Source organism: Rhinoderma darwinii, chromosome 3 (assembly GCF_050947455.1).
Source record: "Rhinoderma darwinii isolate aRhiDar2 chromosome 3, aRhiDar2.hap1, whole genome shotgun sequence".
Taxonomy (NCBI): Eukaryota; Metazoa; Chordata; class Amphibia; order Anura; family Rhinodermatidae; genus Rhinoderma; species Rhinoderma darwinii.
In genome coordinates this window covers 142,129,130-142,147,993 of record NC_134689.1, presented here as the reverse complement: position 1 = coordinate 142,147,993, position 18,864 = coordinate 142,129,130, and positions in this window count along the sequence as shown.

Here is an 18,864-nt window from a genome sequence, read left to right as displayed (position 1 = left end):
TGTTTCCCGCATCAGGACGTACAGTTGCGGAGTAGTTCCCGGCGCACACTGTCTTAACGGACAGTGTCCGGTAACCGGGAGATCAGCTGTTCCCGACAGCTGACACTCCAGTTTTGCTGGTCAGCGGAACATCGCCGCTGATTTCGGCAATTAACCCCATAAATGCGGCGACAGATTGCGTTCGCCGCATTTAAGGGATTTGAAGCACATCATCAGCCCCCACAAAGTGATTGTGGGGGCTTCCGATGCTTGTCGTGGCAATCGGAGGCCAGACAATGACCTCCGGGTTGCCATGTACGGAAGCCTCGGAGGAGCAGCCTCCGGCCGGTCCTTCAAAGCTTCCTGTCAGTGTGACTGTCACGTCACAATGACAGTTAGAACCCATTACACTACGTAGGTAGTGTAATGTACTTTAGCAGCGATCAAAGCTGCAAGTCTAAGGCTATGTTCACACGGAGTATTTTGCAGGAGGAATATCTGCCTCAAAATTCCGTTTGGAAGTTTGAGGCAGATTTTCCTCTCCCTGCACGCCGATTTTCGCAGAGTTTTTCGCGGCGTTTTTCGCCCGCGGCCTTTGAGCGCCGCGGGCATAAAACACTGCGAAATACGCTCTCTCTGCCTCCCATTGAAGTCAATGGGAGGTCAGAGGCGGAAACGCCCGAAGATAGGGCATGTCGCTTCTTTTTCCCGCGAGGCAGTTTTACTGCTCGCGGGAAAAAGACGCCGACGCCTCCCATTGAAATCAATGGGAGGCATTTTCGGGCCGTTTTTGCCGAGTTTTGCGACGCGGTTTCCGCGTAAAAAAACTCAGCAAAATACTTCATGTGAACATAGCCTAAATGTCCTCTAGTGGGACAAGTAAAAAAAAGTAATAAAAATGTTTTTAAAAAAGTGTAAAAATAAAAGTTATAAATTATATAAACAAAAAATGAATTTTTTTCCTGTAATAAGAATTTCATTATAGGAAAAAAATGAACACATTAAAAAAAGTACACATATTTGGTATCGCCGCGTTTGTAACGACCCAAACTATAAAACTATAATGTTATTTTTCCCGTACGATGTATACCCCAAAAAAAATCAATAAAAAACTACACCAGAATCGCTATTTTTTTGGTCACCACCCCTCCCAAAATAGAGAATAAAAAGTGATCAAAAAGTCAGATGTACACGAAAATAGTACCGATAAAAACTACAAGCCGTCCCGCAAAAAACAAGCCCTTACTAAGCTTTTTTGACAAAAAAATAAAAAAGTTACGGCTCTCAGAATATGGTGACACAGAAAATAAATTATTTTATAAAAAAGTGATTTTATTGCGCAAATCGTACCGACCCGCAAAATAAAACTGTCATTTATAGCACAAGGTGAACGCTGCAAAAAATAAACTAAAAAACATTGTCAGAATTGCTTGTTTTTGGTCACCCGGCTTGCAAAAAAATTGAATAAAAAGTGATAGAAAAAAATCGCATGTACCCCAAAATGTTACCAAAAAAACTACAGATTGTCCCGCAACAAATAAGCCCTCACAAAGCTCCGGTGGAGAAAAAATAAAGAAGTTCTGGCTCTCTGAATATGGCGAGTGTTCCAAAATCGGATAAGATCGGGCGCCATTTATCAGTGCGACACCGGCCACATATCTATGAATTATTATTTATTTACCGCATTATTATACCCTCTTATTATGCCATGATGTACTCCGCACAGATTACATATGCCCCCACATTATAAACTGAAATACCATCAAAACCCCAAACAGAACTACTACCAAGCAAAATCTGCACTCCAAAAGCAAAATGGTGCTTCCTCTCTTCCTCCCTTCTGATCCCTGCAGCGTGCCCAAACAGCTGTTTGTGCCCACATATATGGCGTCGCCATACCCGAGAGAACCCGCTTAACGTTTTGAGGTATTTGTCTTCAGTGGCACAGACTGGGCACGACATATTATGCACTAAAATGGCATACCAGTGGAAAACTGCAATATTCACACCATCCGCTGTGCATTAACCCCGTTGCGCACTATGACTTAATAGCACGTCGTGGTGCGGGGGTTGATGTATGGAGTTGGCTCACGTGCTGAGCCTGCTCCATACGCTGCGGGTGTCAGCTGTGTATTGCAGCTGACACCCAGGACTAACGGACAGGAACAGCGATCGTGCGGTTACAGAAGCCTGCAAAAATAACAATATACTGCAATACATTAGTATTGCAGTGTATTGTACCAGCAATGATCGCTGGTTCAAGTCCCCTAAGGGGACTAATAAAATGTGTAGAAGAATTAAAGTTATTAGTAGTGAGAAAGAAAAAAGTTTAAAGTTAAAAAAAAAACCTTTTCCCATTTTTCTTCTAAAGTAATGTAAAAAAAATAAACTAAATCGGTATCGCTACATCCGTAAAAGGCCGAACTATTACAATATACCATTATTTAACTCGCACGGTGAACACCGTAAAAAACGTAAATAATTTAAACTCCCAAAATCGCTGGTTTTTTTGTCACTTTAGCTCTCCAAAAAAATTAAATACAACTTTTGGATCACTTTTTATGTACCAAAAAAGGGTACCAATAAAAACTACAGCTTGTCCCGCAAAAAAATAAGACCTCCCACCGCTCAATCAAACGAAAAATAAAAAAGTTACGGCTCTCAGAATGTGGTGAAACAAAACAATTTTTATTTTAACAATTAGATTTTTCTTTATAAAAGTAGTATAATATAAAAAAAACTATAAAAAAAACTATATAAATTTGGTTTCACTGTAATTGTATTGAGCCGCAGAATAAAGTAAAGTTTTCGTTTTTACCTGACTGCGAAAGCTGTAAAAACGAAAACCCCAAAAAGTGGAATCAGATTTTTTTCCTATATCAGCCCGCAAATAAGTTTTTTTCAGTTTCCCAGTACATTTTATGGCACTTTAAATGGTGTCAATAGAAACTACAGCTCCTTCCGCACTAAATAAACCCTCACACCATTCTATTGACGGAAAAAGAAAAAAGTTATGGCTCTAAGAACATGGGGAGTGAAAAACGAAAATAAGAAAGCAAAAAAATGGATCAGTCCTGAAAGGGTTAATTCATTTCTAATGAAAAATATGTATGACCCCATGTGAGGTATTTCCATACTCGGGAGAAATTGCTTTACAAAAATTGTTGTTTTTTTCTACTTTATCCCTTGTGAAAATTAGAAGATTCAACATTTTAGTGGAAAAAATTTGGGATATTCATTTACGCGGCCTAATTCTAATAAGTTTTGCAAAAGACCCGTGGGGTCTAAATGCTCACTATACCCCTATAAAAATTCCTTAAGGGGTGTTTCCAAAATGGGGTAACTTGGGGGGTTTCCACTGTTTTGGTCACTCCAGGGCATTGCAAACGCGACATGGCACCGAAAACCATTCCATCAAAATCTGTGCTCCAAAATCCAAATGGCGCTCCTTCCCTTCTGAGCCCTGCTGTGGGTCCAATCAGCAGTTTATTACCACATATGCGGTATTGCCGTAATCGGGAGACATTGTTTCAAAAATGTTGGGGTGCATTTTCTTCATTATTCCCTGTAAATATTAAAAATTTCTATGTTTTTTTCAGAAAAACAGTAGATTTTTATTTTTACAGACTAATTCCAATACATTTAGCGAAAAACCTGTGTGGTCAAAATGCTAACTATACCCCTAGATATATTCCTTGAGAGGTGTAGTTTCAAAAATGGGGTCACTTTGTGGGTGTTTCCACTGTTTTGGCACCACAAGACCTCTTCAAAGCTGACAAGGTGCCTAAAATATTTTCTAAAAAAAAGGAGGCCCAAAATCCACTGGGTGCTCCTTTGCTTCTGAGGCCATTAGCGCACTAGGGCCACATGTGGGATATTTCTAAAAACTGCAGAATCTGGGCAATAAAATATTGATTGCATTTCTCGGATAAAACCTTCTGCGTTACAATTTTTTTTTATTAGAAATGAATTTTGGCAATTTCACCTCTACTTTGCTTTAATTCCTGTGAAACGCCTAAAGGGTTTAAACACTTTGTGAATGCTGATTTGAATACCTTGCCGTTTTCAAAATGGGGTGACTTCTCGGGATTTTCTAATATATAAGGCCATCAAAGCCACTTCAGAACTGGTCCCTGAAAAAATGGCTTTTTGAAATTTTCTTTAAAATATGAGAAATTGCTGCTAAAGTTCTAAGCCTTAGAAAAATAAAATAACGTATAAAAGGACATTCAAAAAATTATGCAAACATAAACTAGACATATGGGAAATGTTAACTAGTAACTATTTTGCGTGGTATCACCTGTTTTACAAGCACATACGTTTAAATTAAGAAATATTCAAATTTTTGCAAATTTTTTCTACATTTTGGTGTTTTTCAGAAATAAATACCGAAATTATCGACCAAATTTAACATAAAGTACAACATGTCATGAGAAAACAATCTCAGAATCGCTTGGATAGGTAAAAGCATTCCGATGTTATTACCACATAAAGTAACACATGTCCGATTTGAAAAAAACGGCTGTGTCCTGAAGGGGTTAAATTCCAGGGAAGTCTCACCTACATAAAGTAGGGGACAGGGACACTCCAAAATATAAACAACATAGTCCCAGGTACAATTCAGATAGAATCGTATCTCATATGTCTGTTTAGTCAAAGGATGAGTAAATTTAGATCCTTTCTGCATCAGAGGGCAGTTGATACAGTTTAACCCCTTTAGTCGTAAACAACTTTCAGATTTTAATGTTTGTTTTTTCCTCACCAAAAAAAAATTAAAATTATTTGTGGGGTAGAAAATGAAAAAAACAGCGATTCCTCCATGTTTTTACGGAATACACTGTGCAATTAAAACAACTTTATTCTGTGGGTCAATACAATTACGGTGATACCAAATATATATAGTTTTTTCTATATTTTACAACTTTAACAATTAAAAATCTAAAAAGAAAATTTATTTTGTGTCGCCAAATTCCAAGAGCCATAACTTTTGAATTTTTACGTCGATTAAGTGGTATGAGCGCTTATTTTTTGCGGGATAAACTGTAGTTTTTAATAATAACATTTTGGTGTACAGGCGACGGTTTGATCACTTTTTATTTCATTTTTTGTGGGAGATTAGGTGACCAAAAAATAGAGATTCTGGTGTTTACAATTTTGTTTTTACGGCGTACACCGTGCGGTAAATGATATATTGTAATGATATATTGTAATAGTTCAGACTTTTACGGATGCGGCGATACCAATTATGTTTATTTTTTTATTTTTTTTACTATGCTCTAGGGGGAAAATGGGAAAAGGGGGGTTTTTTGAACTTTTAACTGATTCCCGACCGCTGGCTGTATATTTACGGCCTGCGGTCAGGGTCCTTAAAACCCGAGCCATAGACTTTTTACGGCTCGGGTTTTAACTTGCTGCCCGCGCGATCGGGCAGCTGAATGTCGGGTCTCCGGCTGTCAGTGACTGCCGGGGACCCTGAGGAGAAGATAGAAGCAGCTTTCGCTGCTTCTGTCTTCTCCGATGTCTTTTTACACAGCGTTCAATGAACGCTGTGTATAGGAATAGAGACAGCAGCAGCGGCGCTGTCTCGATTCCTCCCGGTGATCATGTGACAGGTCACATGATCGCCGGTTGCCGTTAGTGGCAGGCTGCTGCTGGGTCTTACAAGACCCAGCACAGCCCTATTAGTGACAATCGTCACTATGAGAGGGCTGATTTCCCCTGTAACTGGGGCTGCTGTGCAGCTCCAGTTACAGTGGAAAAGATGGTGTAAAAGAAAGAAAACAAATATATAAAGTTCCCCAAAGGTCTTTTTTGACCTTTGGGGGACAGACCATAGTAATAAAAAAATAATAAAGTAAAGTGCAAAAGTAAATTAAATAATAAATACACATAAAATACCCACCCCCCAAAAAAAACGTTCCCCCCGCCAATCATTGTTGTAACGCTAGCGCTGACCCAATTACCCCAATATAGACATGTAATATATTAAAATTTACGGTAGACAATGACGATCACAAATAAAAGGTCTATTTTAGGGTAAAACTATGTTATTACCCCAAAAAAATAGCTGAAACGTAAAAAAGCTTATTTATTTACTATTATTTTCAAACTTTATGAATAAAAATTCTAAAATAGCAAAAAAGGTGTGTATAAAAACGATAAAAAATTAAACCTGCATTGTCTACGGAAAAAAACATTGCAAAAAACACGTCGTTAGCCCAACAAATAAAAACGTTATAGCCATTTAACTAACACGTGCTAAAAATGGCTAAACGGTGTCTGGTCCTGAAGGCGCAAAATAGCCCGGTCCTGAACTGGTTAATATTTATTTCTTTTTTACACAAAAAAAAACTTTATTTAACTCATTTTTACTTTTTTTATTAGTCCCCCTAGGGGACTTCAACCAGCGTTCATTAGATTGCTTGCATGATATACTGCAATACTAATGTATTGCAGTATATCGTGATTCTGACAAGGCATCTATTAAGCCCTGCCGGAGGCAGGGCTTAATAGGTGCACAAAGATGGCGGACCTGGGGGCCTTCATTAGGTCCCCAGGCAGACATAGCAACCATCGCCCGCCCCGCGATTGCATTGCGGGGGGCGCGATGAGCTGTTAGATGGGGCCGCCCCCTCTTTCTAACGATTTAAATGCTGCGGTCGCTCTTGACCGCAGCATTTAACGAGTTAAACGAGCGGGATCGTGCTCGAGCGCGATACCGCTCATTACTCTGAAGTGTTGGCTGTAACAAACAGCCGACACCCGCATCGTATGGAGCGGGTTCACTCCGTGAGCACGCTCCATACTTCCCCTACCCGGCAATGACGTAACTGTATGTCATATGTCGAGAAGGGGTTAAACAGGGATAACAATCCGGGTTTTCTTTGTGAGATATGTTGGTTTGTCCATCCTACCTGTGCCAATATCGGATTTCACCAATCTATCCTGTAGATTTGGCGATCTCCGATACGAGAACAGGGGGGCATTTTTAATCTCAGGAATATATGGTAGACAATTTTGTAACATTGGCCAGTGGTTGAGAATGATCTTATTAATGCAGTAACTGTTCTTCGCTTATGTGGTGACTAAGCGTATGCGGGCAGGTTTTGGAATTCGATTCTTAGTGACCAATAATGCATTCCTGCTTATCTTATCAACTATTTCTCTTTGACGTTTGAGAGAAGATGCTGGATAACCTCTATGACTGAATTTGTTCTCCATATTCTTGAGTGTCTCATCTATTTTGTCCTCTACACTAGTAATTCTATTAGCCCGTATATATTGGCTAACGGGAAGACTTCTGACCATCGGTCTCGGATGGTTACTATTAAATATCAGTAGATTATTTTTATCAGTAGGTCTTACATAAAGTTCCGTGGTGAATGCACCATTTTGGAAGTTAATGAGCACATCAAGGAACTGTATTGATTTTTCCGAACTTAGAGTAAATTTAACAGTAGGATCGATTGTATTCAAAAATGAGTGAAATAATTGCAGCTCACTCTCACTGCCTTTCCAGATAAGGAAGACGTTGTCTATGTATCTCCACCACCTCAGTACTTGGCTGAAGTGGTGGGACACATAGACGAACGCCTCATCGAGGTGTCGCATATAGATGTTGGCGTATGTGGGGGCCACATTTGACCCCATGGCTGTGCCCAGAGTTTGTATATAAAAGTCATCATGAAAAAGAAAGTAGTTGTCTGTCAATATGATTCCCAGCAAATCCAAAAAGAATTGTTGTGCATCTGTTGTGAATTTGGTGGTGCTGTGGTCATCATGGATATGACCCTCTATGAAGAGGAAATTCAGAGACAATTAAGTGACAGCAGTTTATAATAAACTTACCTCTGATCCAAAATTTAAGATAGCAAGACGAATTCAAAACATTGTTAACAAAGCCCTACAGGATGGAATTATAAATATACAGCTGATACCCGGTGATGGCGTGGGCTCTGCTTCTGAACGCACACCATCACCGTGATGTAACTGTACTGCGGTTTGTGGGAACCCCTTTCCGACGGTATTCATAATTTCCTGAAAGAAAATAATATTTTAGTGTTACTCACCGTTCCGATATAGCAAGGCACAAATGCTCATCGTTTTATGGTTGTGAGGAGGACGCTGATATACTACATATCACAGCATACTCTTCTATCTTCTTCTGCAGAATATTCCCCACCTACTCCTTGCCTCTGTATGTAACGCTTACCTATAGATTCCTCCTCCTCCTCCAATCACGCAGCCCCTTGAGGTCACCTGATTGATGATGCACCGACACGGACTGTGGGGAAGGCAGGCAAAGGTCACGTGGGGCTGTGTCAGAAGAAACTATAGAGCTTCCTGCATCACGGACTGTGTTTTCACTTGGGGAATCTACACAAAATTGAAAATGACAGTATATTGGTAAGTGACTTGCATTCATATAGTAAGATAAATGGTCAGGAGTGTTAGGTCTCCAGATATCCCCTTTAAATGGCACATGACTATTGGGGGTCTAGTTACAGATTTTACATTAGGGTTTTAATTAGCTTCAAGATACCTGTGATTATCTAACAAGATATTGATGCAATTTAAGTAATTTTCCATCAGGTTTCAGTTGAGGAACAAGCCCCATTAGCATTTAAAGGAAAATAATGAATAAGTAAAGCTAATTTGCCTTTGTCCTAAAGGTAATAACTCCATTAACAGCAAAATAACAACTTCTAAAATCTTGTAAAGCTTTACTGAAAAATCATGTGTACTTCAAAAAGAAGATGGAAAATGCTTATGAAGAATGCTAGTTAATACAATGAAAGCACAGTACATAATAAATATTCTTGCAATATTTATTTCTGATATTGGGCTATTTCATGAACACCGTCAAGCCTCCTTCACATGGACAGTGTGACTGCCCTTGTATAAGATTGTCTATAATATGTTCCATTCAAATAATGTTTCTTAGAAAATTCTGATTATATTAAGTTATAATTAGGAGATTTGCACAATGAGTTCCTTGAAAGAAAAAAATATTAAATTACATTAGCAGAAAATAGTTTTATCATTAATCCCATCGGTAACTTTACATCCTCTTACGTAGGAGTGAATCTCATTAATATATATCTATATATATATATATATATATATATATATATATATTTATCCTTATATAGCTTCATAGGTTAAAAAAAGACAGGTCTATTAACCCCTTCCCTCCGCAGCCATTTTTCTGATTTTCCCGTTTGTTTTTTCCTCCCCACCTTTCAAAAGCCATAACTCTTTTATTGTTTCATCAATATTGCCGTATGAGGGCTTGTTTTTTGCGGGACGAGTTGTAGATTTTCACAGCACCATTTGTTGTACCATATAATGTAGTGGGAAACGAGAAAAAAAAATATATCTGGTGTGGAATAGGAAAAAACCAGCGATTCCTGAACCTTTTAGGCTATGTTCACACGGGGTCTTTTGCCGAGTTTTTTGACGCGGAAACCGCGTCGCAAAACTCGGCAGAAACGGCCCGAGAACGCCTCCCATTGATTTCAATGGGAGGCGTCGGCGTCTTTTTCCCGCGAGCAGTAAAACTGCCTCGCGGGAAAAAGAAGCGACATGCCCTATCTTCGGGCGCTTCCGCCTCCGACCTCCCATTGACTTCAATGGGAGGCAGGAGAAAGCGTGTTTTCTGCCCGCGGCGCTCAATGGCCGCGGGCGAAAAACGGCGCGATAATTGCTATTCACACGGAGTATTTTGGGGGAGGAATATCTGCCTCAAAATTCCGTTTGGAGCTTTGAGGCAGATATTCCTCCCCCAAAATACTCCGTGTGAACATAGCCTTAGGTGGTTTTGTTTTTACGGCGTTCACCGTACGGTAAAAACGGCATGGTAACTTTATTCTGCCGGTCAATACGATTACAGCGATCCCAAATTTATATCGTTTTCTTTATGTTTTACTACTTTTACAAGGAAAAAGCTGATTGTTAAAAAATAAAATTGTCGTTTTGTTGCCACATTCTGAGAGCCATAAAGTTTTTATATTTCTGTCGATTTAGCCATGTGAGGGCTTATTTTTTGCGGGGCGAGCTGCAGTTTATATCGGTACCATTTACGTTAGACTTTTTGATCACTTTTTATTTCGTTTTTTGTGGGAGAAGAAGGGACTAAAAAAACAGCAATTCTGATGTTTTAAATTTTTTATTGAATTTTTTATTTTTTACAGCGTTCGCCGTGCAGACTAAATAATGATATATTGTAATAGTTCAGACTTTTACAGACGCGTCGATAGCAGTTATGTTAGCTTTTCATTTTTTTTACATTATGCTTGAGGGAAAATTCGAAAAGGGGGGTTTTTTTGAGCTTTAAAAAAACTTTTATTCTACTGTTTTTTACTTTTTCTAATTGTCCCTCTAAGCGATTGTTAGATCGCTTGCACGATATACTGCAATATTAATGTATTGCAGTATATTGCGATTCGGACAGCCTCCTATGAAGCCCTGCCGGAGGTGCTTCATAGGAGTACAAAGATGGCAGACCTGCCAACCAAAAGGCTCCCCCCGATCTCGCCACGAGGGGGCCGTTTGGACGTTACAGGGGGTCGCCCCCTATTTTTAGTCATTTAAATGCCGCAATCACTATTGAACGCGGCATTTAACGGATTAAACCAGCGGGATCGTGCTCAAACGGGATCCCGCTCGTTACCCGGAAGTGTCGGCTGTAACACACCGCCGACACACTCGCTCTATGGTGTGGTCTCAGCCCGTGAGCCCGCCCCATATTCCCCCACGCAGCGTGCGCTGTATATATACGGCGGATGTTGGGAAGGGCTTAAGTTCAGCCATATGTCAGTGATGAAAAGTCTGTACGTGAATAAACATTATGAGAAGGAGAGTAATATGTATAGTCCCTTTCAGACGCATGAAGTATGCGCCAGAGGTCAAACAGATTTTCCCTGAACAGTAAGGCTGGATTCACATGAGCATGTTCGGTCCGTAAAGGACGGAACGTATTTCAGCCGCAATTCCCGGACCGAACACACTGCAGGGAGCCGGGCTCCTAGCAACATAGTTATGTACGACGCTAGGAGTCCCTGCCTCGCAACTGTCCCGTACTGTAATCATGTTTTCAGTACGGGACAGTAGTTCCACGAAGAGGCAGGGACTCCTAGCGTCATAGATAACTATGATGCTAGGAGCCCAGCTCCCTGCAGTGTGTTCGGTCCGGGCATTGCGGCCGAAATACATTCCATCCTTTACGGACCGAACATGCTCGTGTGAATCCAGTTTAAGTCATGCAAACTGGGTTCTTTAGCAGGGTTGGAGGAGGAACTTTTATCAATAGCTGGATCAGAGACTATATTGAAATTACCACCAAACAGTAATAAACCATGTTTTAAATTAGTAGCTATTTCAATGGTTTATTTGATAAACCTGGCTTGATGCACGTTGGGGGGGCGTATAATCAGAACACAGTAAACAGAGCATTATTAATGCGACAAGTCACTATTAGATATCTCCCCTCTGGATCAGCAAATAAATTTGTAAGTTGAAATGCTAAGGTATTTCTAAAAGCAATGAGGACTCCTCTTTTTTTTTTTTTTAGAAGCATGGGCAAAGAAGATGTTTGGAAAATTACAGCTACAAAATCTCACTGAATCCTTTTGTAGGAGAGGAGTCCCTTGGACACAGCATATATCGCATTAGGGTTTTAATTAGTTTCAAGATGCCTGTGATTATCTAACCAGACATTGATGTAATTAAAGTGTAGCTAAACGTTTGACAAACTTCTGACATGTCATAGAGACATGTCAGATGTTTGGATTGGTGGGGGTCTGAGCAATGACCATGTCTAGTCTAGATGCTTGACACATTTATATGGACTATTAGTATATGTATTTTGTCAACAACAAAAACATTGAATTCACCATTGTACATTTCTGCAATGAACATTCAGGTATGTTTTTGCAAATGTTAACTATCCAAAGTTAAAATCTGTCACTGTTTCCATGTGTAAACCGTGGCTCTTTACTTTGGAGCAGATGACCACCGACAGGCCAAAATATATCATGCTTTAATGCTTCCCTTATGATGTGATGCTTCCATTAGTTGATGATGACCTGCATTACAACAAGCAGCAGGTGTGTGAGTAACATTCAAGTCGAAGAGGTGGGAAACTCCTATTAATCATCGCTGTCAAATACAATAAGATGACTGAAAGTGACAGCTCCTTTTAAAAGCTGACATTCCGAAAATATTTCAAGGCAACTATTTTCGTCACTTACCAAAATGAACAATTATTAGCTTCTCTTCATGAATATGTGATGACTATGATAAATATGATTAGGAATAAAAATCCTTGAACTTTTATTTTGCTATAATAAAAGGTTGCTTAAAATAGACACCTTAATATGTGGTTTATTTAAAGACAAATGTATGGATCTTAGGCCCCATGCACACGACCGTAAAAACACCGGTAATTACGGGCCCATAGACTTCTATTGGCCACGGGTACCTTCCCGTTTGCGTACGGGAAAGTGCCCGGGCCAGTGAAAAATATAGAACATGTCCTATTTCAGGCCGTAATTACGGCAAGGGCAGGCCCATAGAAATCTATGGGGCTCCCGTAATTACAGGTGGCAACGTGTGTGTGCACCCGTAATTACGGGAGCGTTGCTAGGCGACATCAGGGGATTTCAATTTTTGAATAAAGGGAAGCAGAGAAAATGGCGTCTGAGCGATCATGTGACTCTTTTAAGGTGTTCGGACATGATTGTGACATCATTTCCAGCCCCCCTTTTTCACGAGTCCGTAAATACGGGTTAAGTGCTGGTTAAAAACTTGTGACAAAGAACGCATATTTACGGCCAGTATTTACTGAAGGGAAAAAAATACGGTCGTGGGCATGGGGCCTTAGGTATTACTTTATCAAATATTAAAAAGTAGAGATTATACATTCAATACTCATTTTTAACATATATTGGCATTTTGGTAGTATAAAGAAATCCATAGGCATTGCATGACTGATGTTTGATATGATGCAAGATCAGGTGTAATCTAAATGATTTGGCGAGTTGAATTTTTCTGGTCAATTACTATTGTTTCCATCAAAACAAGCCAGCACTGGAGCTGTGAAACTCCTACTTGCATAAGCTTAACCCTTTCATGCTGACAATGTGTAGATACACGTCCTTTTCGCACATACCCCGTGCTGCCAGGGCGTGAATATACAGATCTCTTTTCCAGCCGGCATAGCGCTGTGAAAAGTGCTCGGACGCCGGCTGTGTCGGTGTCCGTTGCTCCCCAGCAACCTGTTCTCTGACAGTCTAACCGATTGGTTCGGCTACAGAAAATATGATCACCGTTATTAACTGCTTCCTGACCGCCTACAGTAAATTCACGTCGGTGCTTGCTGGGCTCTGTGCAGCGCTGACGTAAATTCACAGTGGGTGTTAAAAGCGCAATCCGGGTATCTGAGTAGTGCGGACACCCGGATCGCGCTGTTAACCCCTGCCTCTGGTCCCAGAGACATGATCGGGACCAGATTGGTTCAGGTCCCAATCATGTGATCGCAGAGAAAGTTTGCTGTAACAACAAACTGGAAAGTTTGTTGCTACAACAAACTTTCGAGGACCGATTGCGGGTGCTGCCGTCAGTTGCATGGCAAAACCGGAGGCTATACAATGGCCTCCGGTTTGCCATTCACGGAAGCCTATGAGGACCAGCTTGTTCTCATAGGCTTCCGGTCAGTGTGACTGTCAACGTCACACTGACAGTTTATAACACGTTACACTACCTAGGTAGTGTAATGTATTATAGCAGCTATCAGTGCTGCAGGTCTTCAAGTAAAACAAGTAGAAAAAAAAAAGTTCTAAAAATGTTTTCTAAAAATGTAAAAACAAGTTATGTTACAAAAACATAAAATGCTTTTCTTCCTATAATAAGTCTTTTATTATAGGTAAAAAAAAATAAAACGTTAAAAAAGTACACATATTTGGTATCACCGCGTTCGTAACTACCACAACTATAAAACTATAATATTATTTTTCCCGCACGGTGAACACCGCAAATAATAATTAAAAAACAATACTAGCATCGCTATTTTTTTGGACATCACCCCTCCCAAAATATAGAATAAAAAGTGATCAAAAATTCACATGTACCCCAATATAATACCAATAACAACTACAACCTATCCCGCAAAAAACAAGCACTTACACAGCTTTTTGGACTGAAAAATAAAAAAATTATGGCTCTCAGAATACGGTGACACAAAAAAATAAATCATTTTATAGAAAAGTGATTTTATTGCGCAAACACCACAAAACATAAAAAAAACTATATACATATGGTATCGCCATAATCGTACCGACCTGCAGAATAAAGTAAAATGTCATTTATAGCGCACAGTGATTGCTGTTAAAAAAAGGACAAAAAACATTGTCAAAATGTTTTTTTTTGTCACTTTGCTTTCCAAAAAATCGAATAAAAAGTGATAAAAAAAAATCACATGTACCCTAAAATGGTACCAATGAAAACTACAGATTGTAACGTAACAAATAGGCCCTTGCACGGCTCTGGTGGAGAAAAAAATAAAAAAAGTTCTGGCGCTCACAATATAGCGACAGAAATTGTGCAAAGTGTCCAAAAGCGGATAAAATTGGGCACCATTTATCAGTGCGACCCCGGCCACACATCTATGAATTATTTATTTACCCCCTTATTATACCCTCTTATTATGCCCTGATGTACTCTGCCCAGCTTACATATGCCACCACATTATAAACTGAAATACCAGCAAAACCCCAAACAGAACTATTACCAAGCAAAATCTGCGCTCCAAAAGCCAAATGGCGCTCCCTCCCTTCTGAGCTCTGCCATGGGTCCAAACAGCAGTTTATTACCACATATGTGGTATTGACGTAATCATGAGAAATAGCTTTACAAGTTTTGGGGTCCTTTTTTTCTTTATTCCTTGTAAAAAAAAAATTATATTTTTATATTTTTTCAGAAAAAAAGTAGATTTTCATTTTCACAGACATATTCCAATAAATATAGCAAAAGACCTGTCGGGTCAAGATGCTAACTATACCCCTAGATAAATTCCTTGAGGTGTGTCGTTTCCAAAACCACTTTTGGGGAGATTCCACTGTTTTGGCACCACAAGACCTCTACAAACCTGACATGGTGCCTAAAATATATTCTAAAAAAAGGAGACACCAAAATCCTCTTGGTGCTCCTTTGCTTCTGAGGCCGGTGCTTCAGTCCATTATCACACTAGAGCCACATGTGTGATAGTTCTAAAAACTGCAGAATCTGGGCAATATATATTGAGTTGCATTTCTCTGGTAAAACCTTTTGTGTTACAGATTTTTTTTTTATTACAAATGAATTTCGGCAAAAAAAATGAAATTTGTAAATTTCACCTCTACTTTGCTTTAATTCCTGTGAAACGCCTAAAGGGTTAATAAACCTTCTGAATGCTGTTTCGAATACTTTGAGGGGTGCAGTTTTTTAAATGGGTAATTTATGGGGTCTATTCAGTACATAAGGCCCTCAAAGCAACTTCAGAACTGAACTGGTCCTTGACAAAATAGCCTTTTGAAATTTTCTTGAAAATGTTAGAAAGTGCTGCTAAAGTTCTAAGCCTTGTAACGTCCTAGAAAAATAAAATAATGTTCAAAAAACAATGCAAATATAAAGTAGACATATTGGGGATGTTAATTAGCAACAATTTTGTGTGGTATTACGATCTGTTTTACAAGTAGATTACATTTAAATTTAGAAAAATTATAATTTTTGCAAATTTTCTTAAAATTTTGGTGTTTTTCACAAATAAGCTATGAATTTATTGATCAAATTTTTCCACTAACATAAATTACAATATGTCACGAGAACACCTCCTAAAAATACAAATTCAAGATGTACAGAGTTCATGTTTCATGTAAGTATGCCTGATGATTGATAAGGGAGAGTGATAACATGAACAATAGATGGTCTTCCCCCTAGGGTCATCTGAAGCCATACAGGGACAGGAAGAGTATCACAGATCCTTCTACTCCACCTGCACACTGTCAGCACGTCACCTGCTGCCCCTTCCCCTCTGCTCTTTACACAAGATTAAGTGAGCTGCAAGAATCTAGCTTCTTTAGTAGAAAGGATGTATGAGATAAGTGCTTGGCTGCTGAAGTGCTTCTCTACCAGGGGGAATGATATAAATTTTTGGTAGGGAAACGGTTAAAGAAGCTTTGTTAACTCTCCTGACATGTTTGTTTTATTACATACTTGCATTCCCATAAAATAACAATTCTGGAACATCTTTTGTTAGTACTCTATGTTGCAATGTTCTTTTGTTATTCTTCCTGGAAATGTAAGTAATAAATTGACAACTGGACATTACCAGTCCACTTGTACATGGGAAATTTCAGTACACAGTCTTTCAATGGAGACAATCCAGGTAAGCTCTGCATCATTGCACACAAGATGTGTAATATTTTTGGGGGTGGGAGATTGGTTCACCTCCAATAAGGGGCGTAGCTAAAGGCTCATGGGCAAAAGTCCTTCTTGGGCCCCCCCCAACTTATTCTCATGGCCGACGGCCCGCAGCTTTCAGCTGCATTGCTGGGTCTCCTAAGTGATCCAACAAGGCAGCACTAGTAGCCAGGGGCATCGCTAAGGTTTTAAAACACCAGGGGCAATAGTCCCAATACATATGTCCCCCCACCAAAAAAATCTGTGTGTGTGTATATATGTGTATATATATATATATATATATATATATATATATATATATATACACACATATATACAGTATAATGTTTAAAAAAGTAGACATAGAAAAAATACTTTTGTTGAAATAAAAAAAAACACAACCCTCATTAACAATTTTATTGAAAATAAAAAAAGCTGTCATCTAAGTAGTCCTCGAATCTGACGTAATCTAACAACCGAACCTGTAAAAAAAACCTCACAAACACAAAAAAATAAATATTAGTAACACATAAAAAAGCAAAACAATTATCATGCTTACCTTTCCTGGGTCCGCTACAGTTAACGAAGCAGTGACAACTCTAAGCTGTCATTGGTTAGTTTACATCACATGGTCACAGTTTATCCCCGGGTCATTGGCCTATTTTTTAAAGTAGGACAATAAACGGATTTAACCGGGCACCATGTGATGTAAACTAACCAATGACAGCTTAGAGCTGTCACTGCTTAGTTTAGTGATGCTTGTAAGGGGCGCAGGATCAACCCAAGATGTGCCAGAATTTTGGTGCATCTCTGGTGCACGCACCACTGAAAAGAACTAGTTTGGGGGGCGTGGCCTGACTGAGCATGCTGTAGGACGCACACCGTTTACCTCCTTCTCTTTTTCCTGTTTGTATCCTGTGACACCATCTTCAAACTGTCCCACAAACAATCCATCGTGTGCCTTAAGAGTGGCCGATACCGACTAGCCAGCACCCTGCACATTATAGATGCAGAGGAAGGGGAAACCCTCAATGAACCAGAGCCAGGATCATGAAATCCAAGATGGCGCCAGCATCACAGAGAATTTTGTCATCCTCAAGTAAGCAAAAGGGAGTGGCGGAGCAGCTCCAAAAGTTTGCCCGAAGGGCATGTGGAGACTCGGCAGAGCAGGGGAGCGGTGAGTGGATGCCGGATGATGGCATAACAGGCTCAGGCTCTGCGGCCCTATCCTCAGATGAGGAAATGCCGGGGATCTTGCCTTGCCGCCCGGCATTTCCTCATCTGAGGATAGGAATGGAGCCCACACTCAAGGATGTTATGAGAGCCATTGCAAAAGGTAATTCTACTATTAACTCTCTTGCCATGCAACCGGGGGCTTGAGAGAGGAACTTGTTACCATGAGACAAAATGTACATAAAATTCCTGAGAGAACCACTGGGGTGGAAGCTAGATGGTAGGCTTAGATACAGGGCCCATGTGTGATACTGTCTGTTGGACCCTGTATCTAAGCCTAGCACAAGGTAGGCTTAGATACAGGACCCAGCAGACAGGATTATAGTGTGATTCTGTCTTCTTGGCCCTGTATCTAAGCCTACCACATGGTAGGATTAGATACAGGGCCACAGCGGACAGTAATCTTATACTTACGCTCCTCTTTGGCTGCGGGCACAGTGGCGGTCCTGCCACCATTCAGGGCCACGACGTTGTGCGTGGTGCACAAAGCATTGTGAGATCATGACGCGGAAAGACGTCAGGACCTCTTCTGCGCTCGGTAATAAGGAGGGTAAGTATAATGTTACTATAGTAACAGGGGCTCGTATAGTTTAAAACATAGGCTCCAGTTGCTATAGTACCTTTTAATAGATGTGGTGAGGGGGGCTTCGGGGCCCCTGGCTTCGGGGCCTGGTCGCAAATGTAATCGCGGGAACGCCTATAGCTACGCCACTGCCTCCGATCACAAAATGCTTTGTTTTTACCCAGAAATATTTTTCAACGATTATATCCTGGAATGCACATGTTGTTACACTCCAGGTTGAGTGGAAATTGTATTCTCACTATGCTGACATGGTATACCATTTTTCTCTAAAATTAGCCTCAAGATAGAGGGAGGGAATAGGGACCTCCACTGGAGGGGGAGGAACTGTTCAGAGTTCATTCTGTGTACAGTTCTGACTAATGTGCATAAAATTCTATTAAGCTGAGAAATGGAACAGATATTAAAGCATTCAGTAGTGTAAATTAAATAGCAGACTCCTCTAACATGGCTAAACCATATACTGCATGTTTTAGGACATGGGATATCTTAGGTCTCAATCTGTTTCTCAACATTTTGGTCTTGCAAAAAAAATTGTATACATTTGTTAGTATTTTAGTTACCCTAAACCAAAAATAAAAACCATTTTTTTTCCATTAGTGATGTTTGCTGTAATGTCACTGCACCCTATTAGG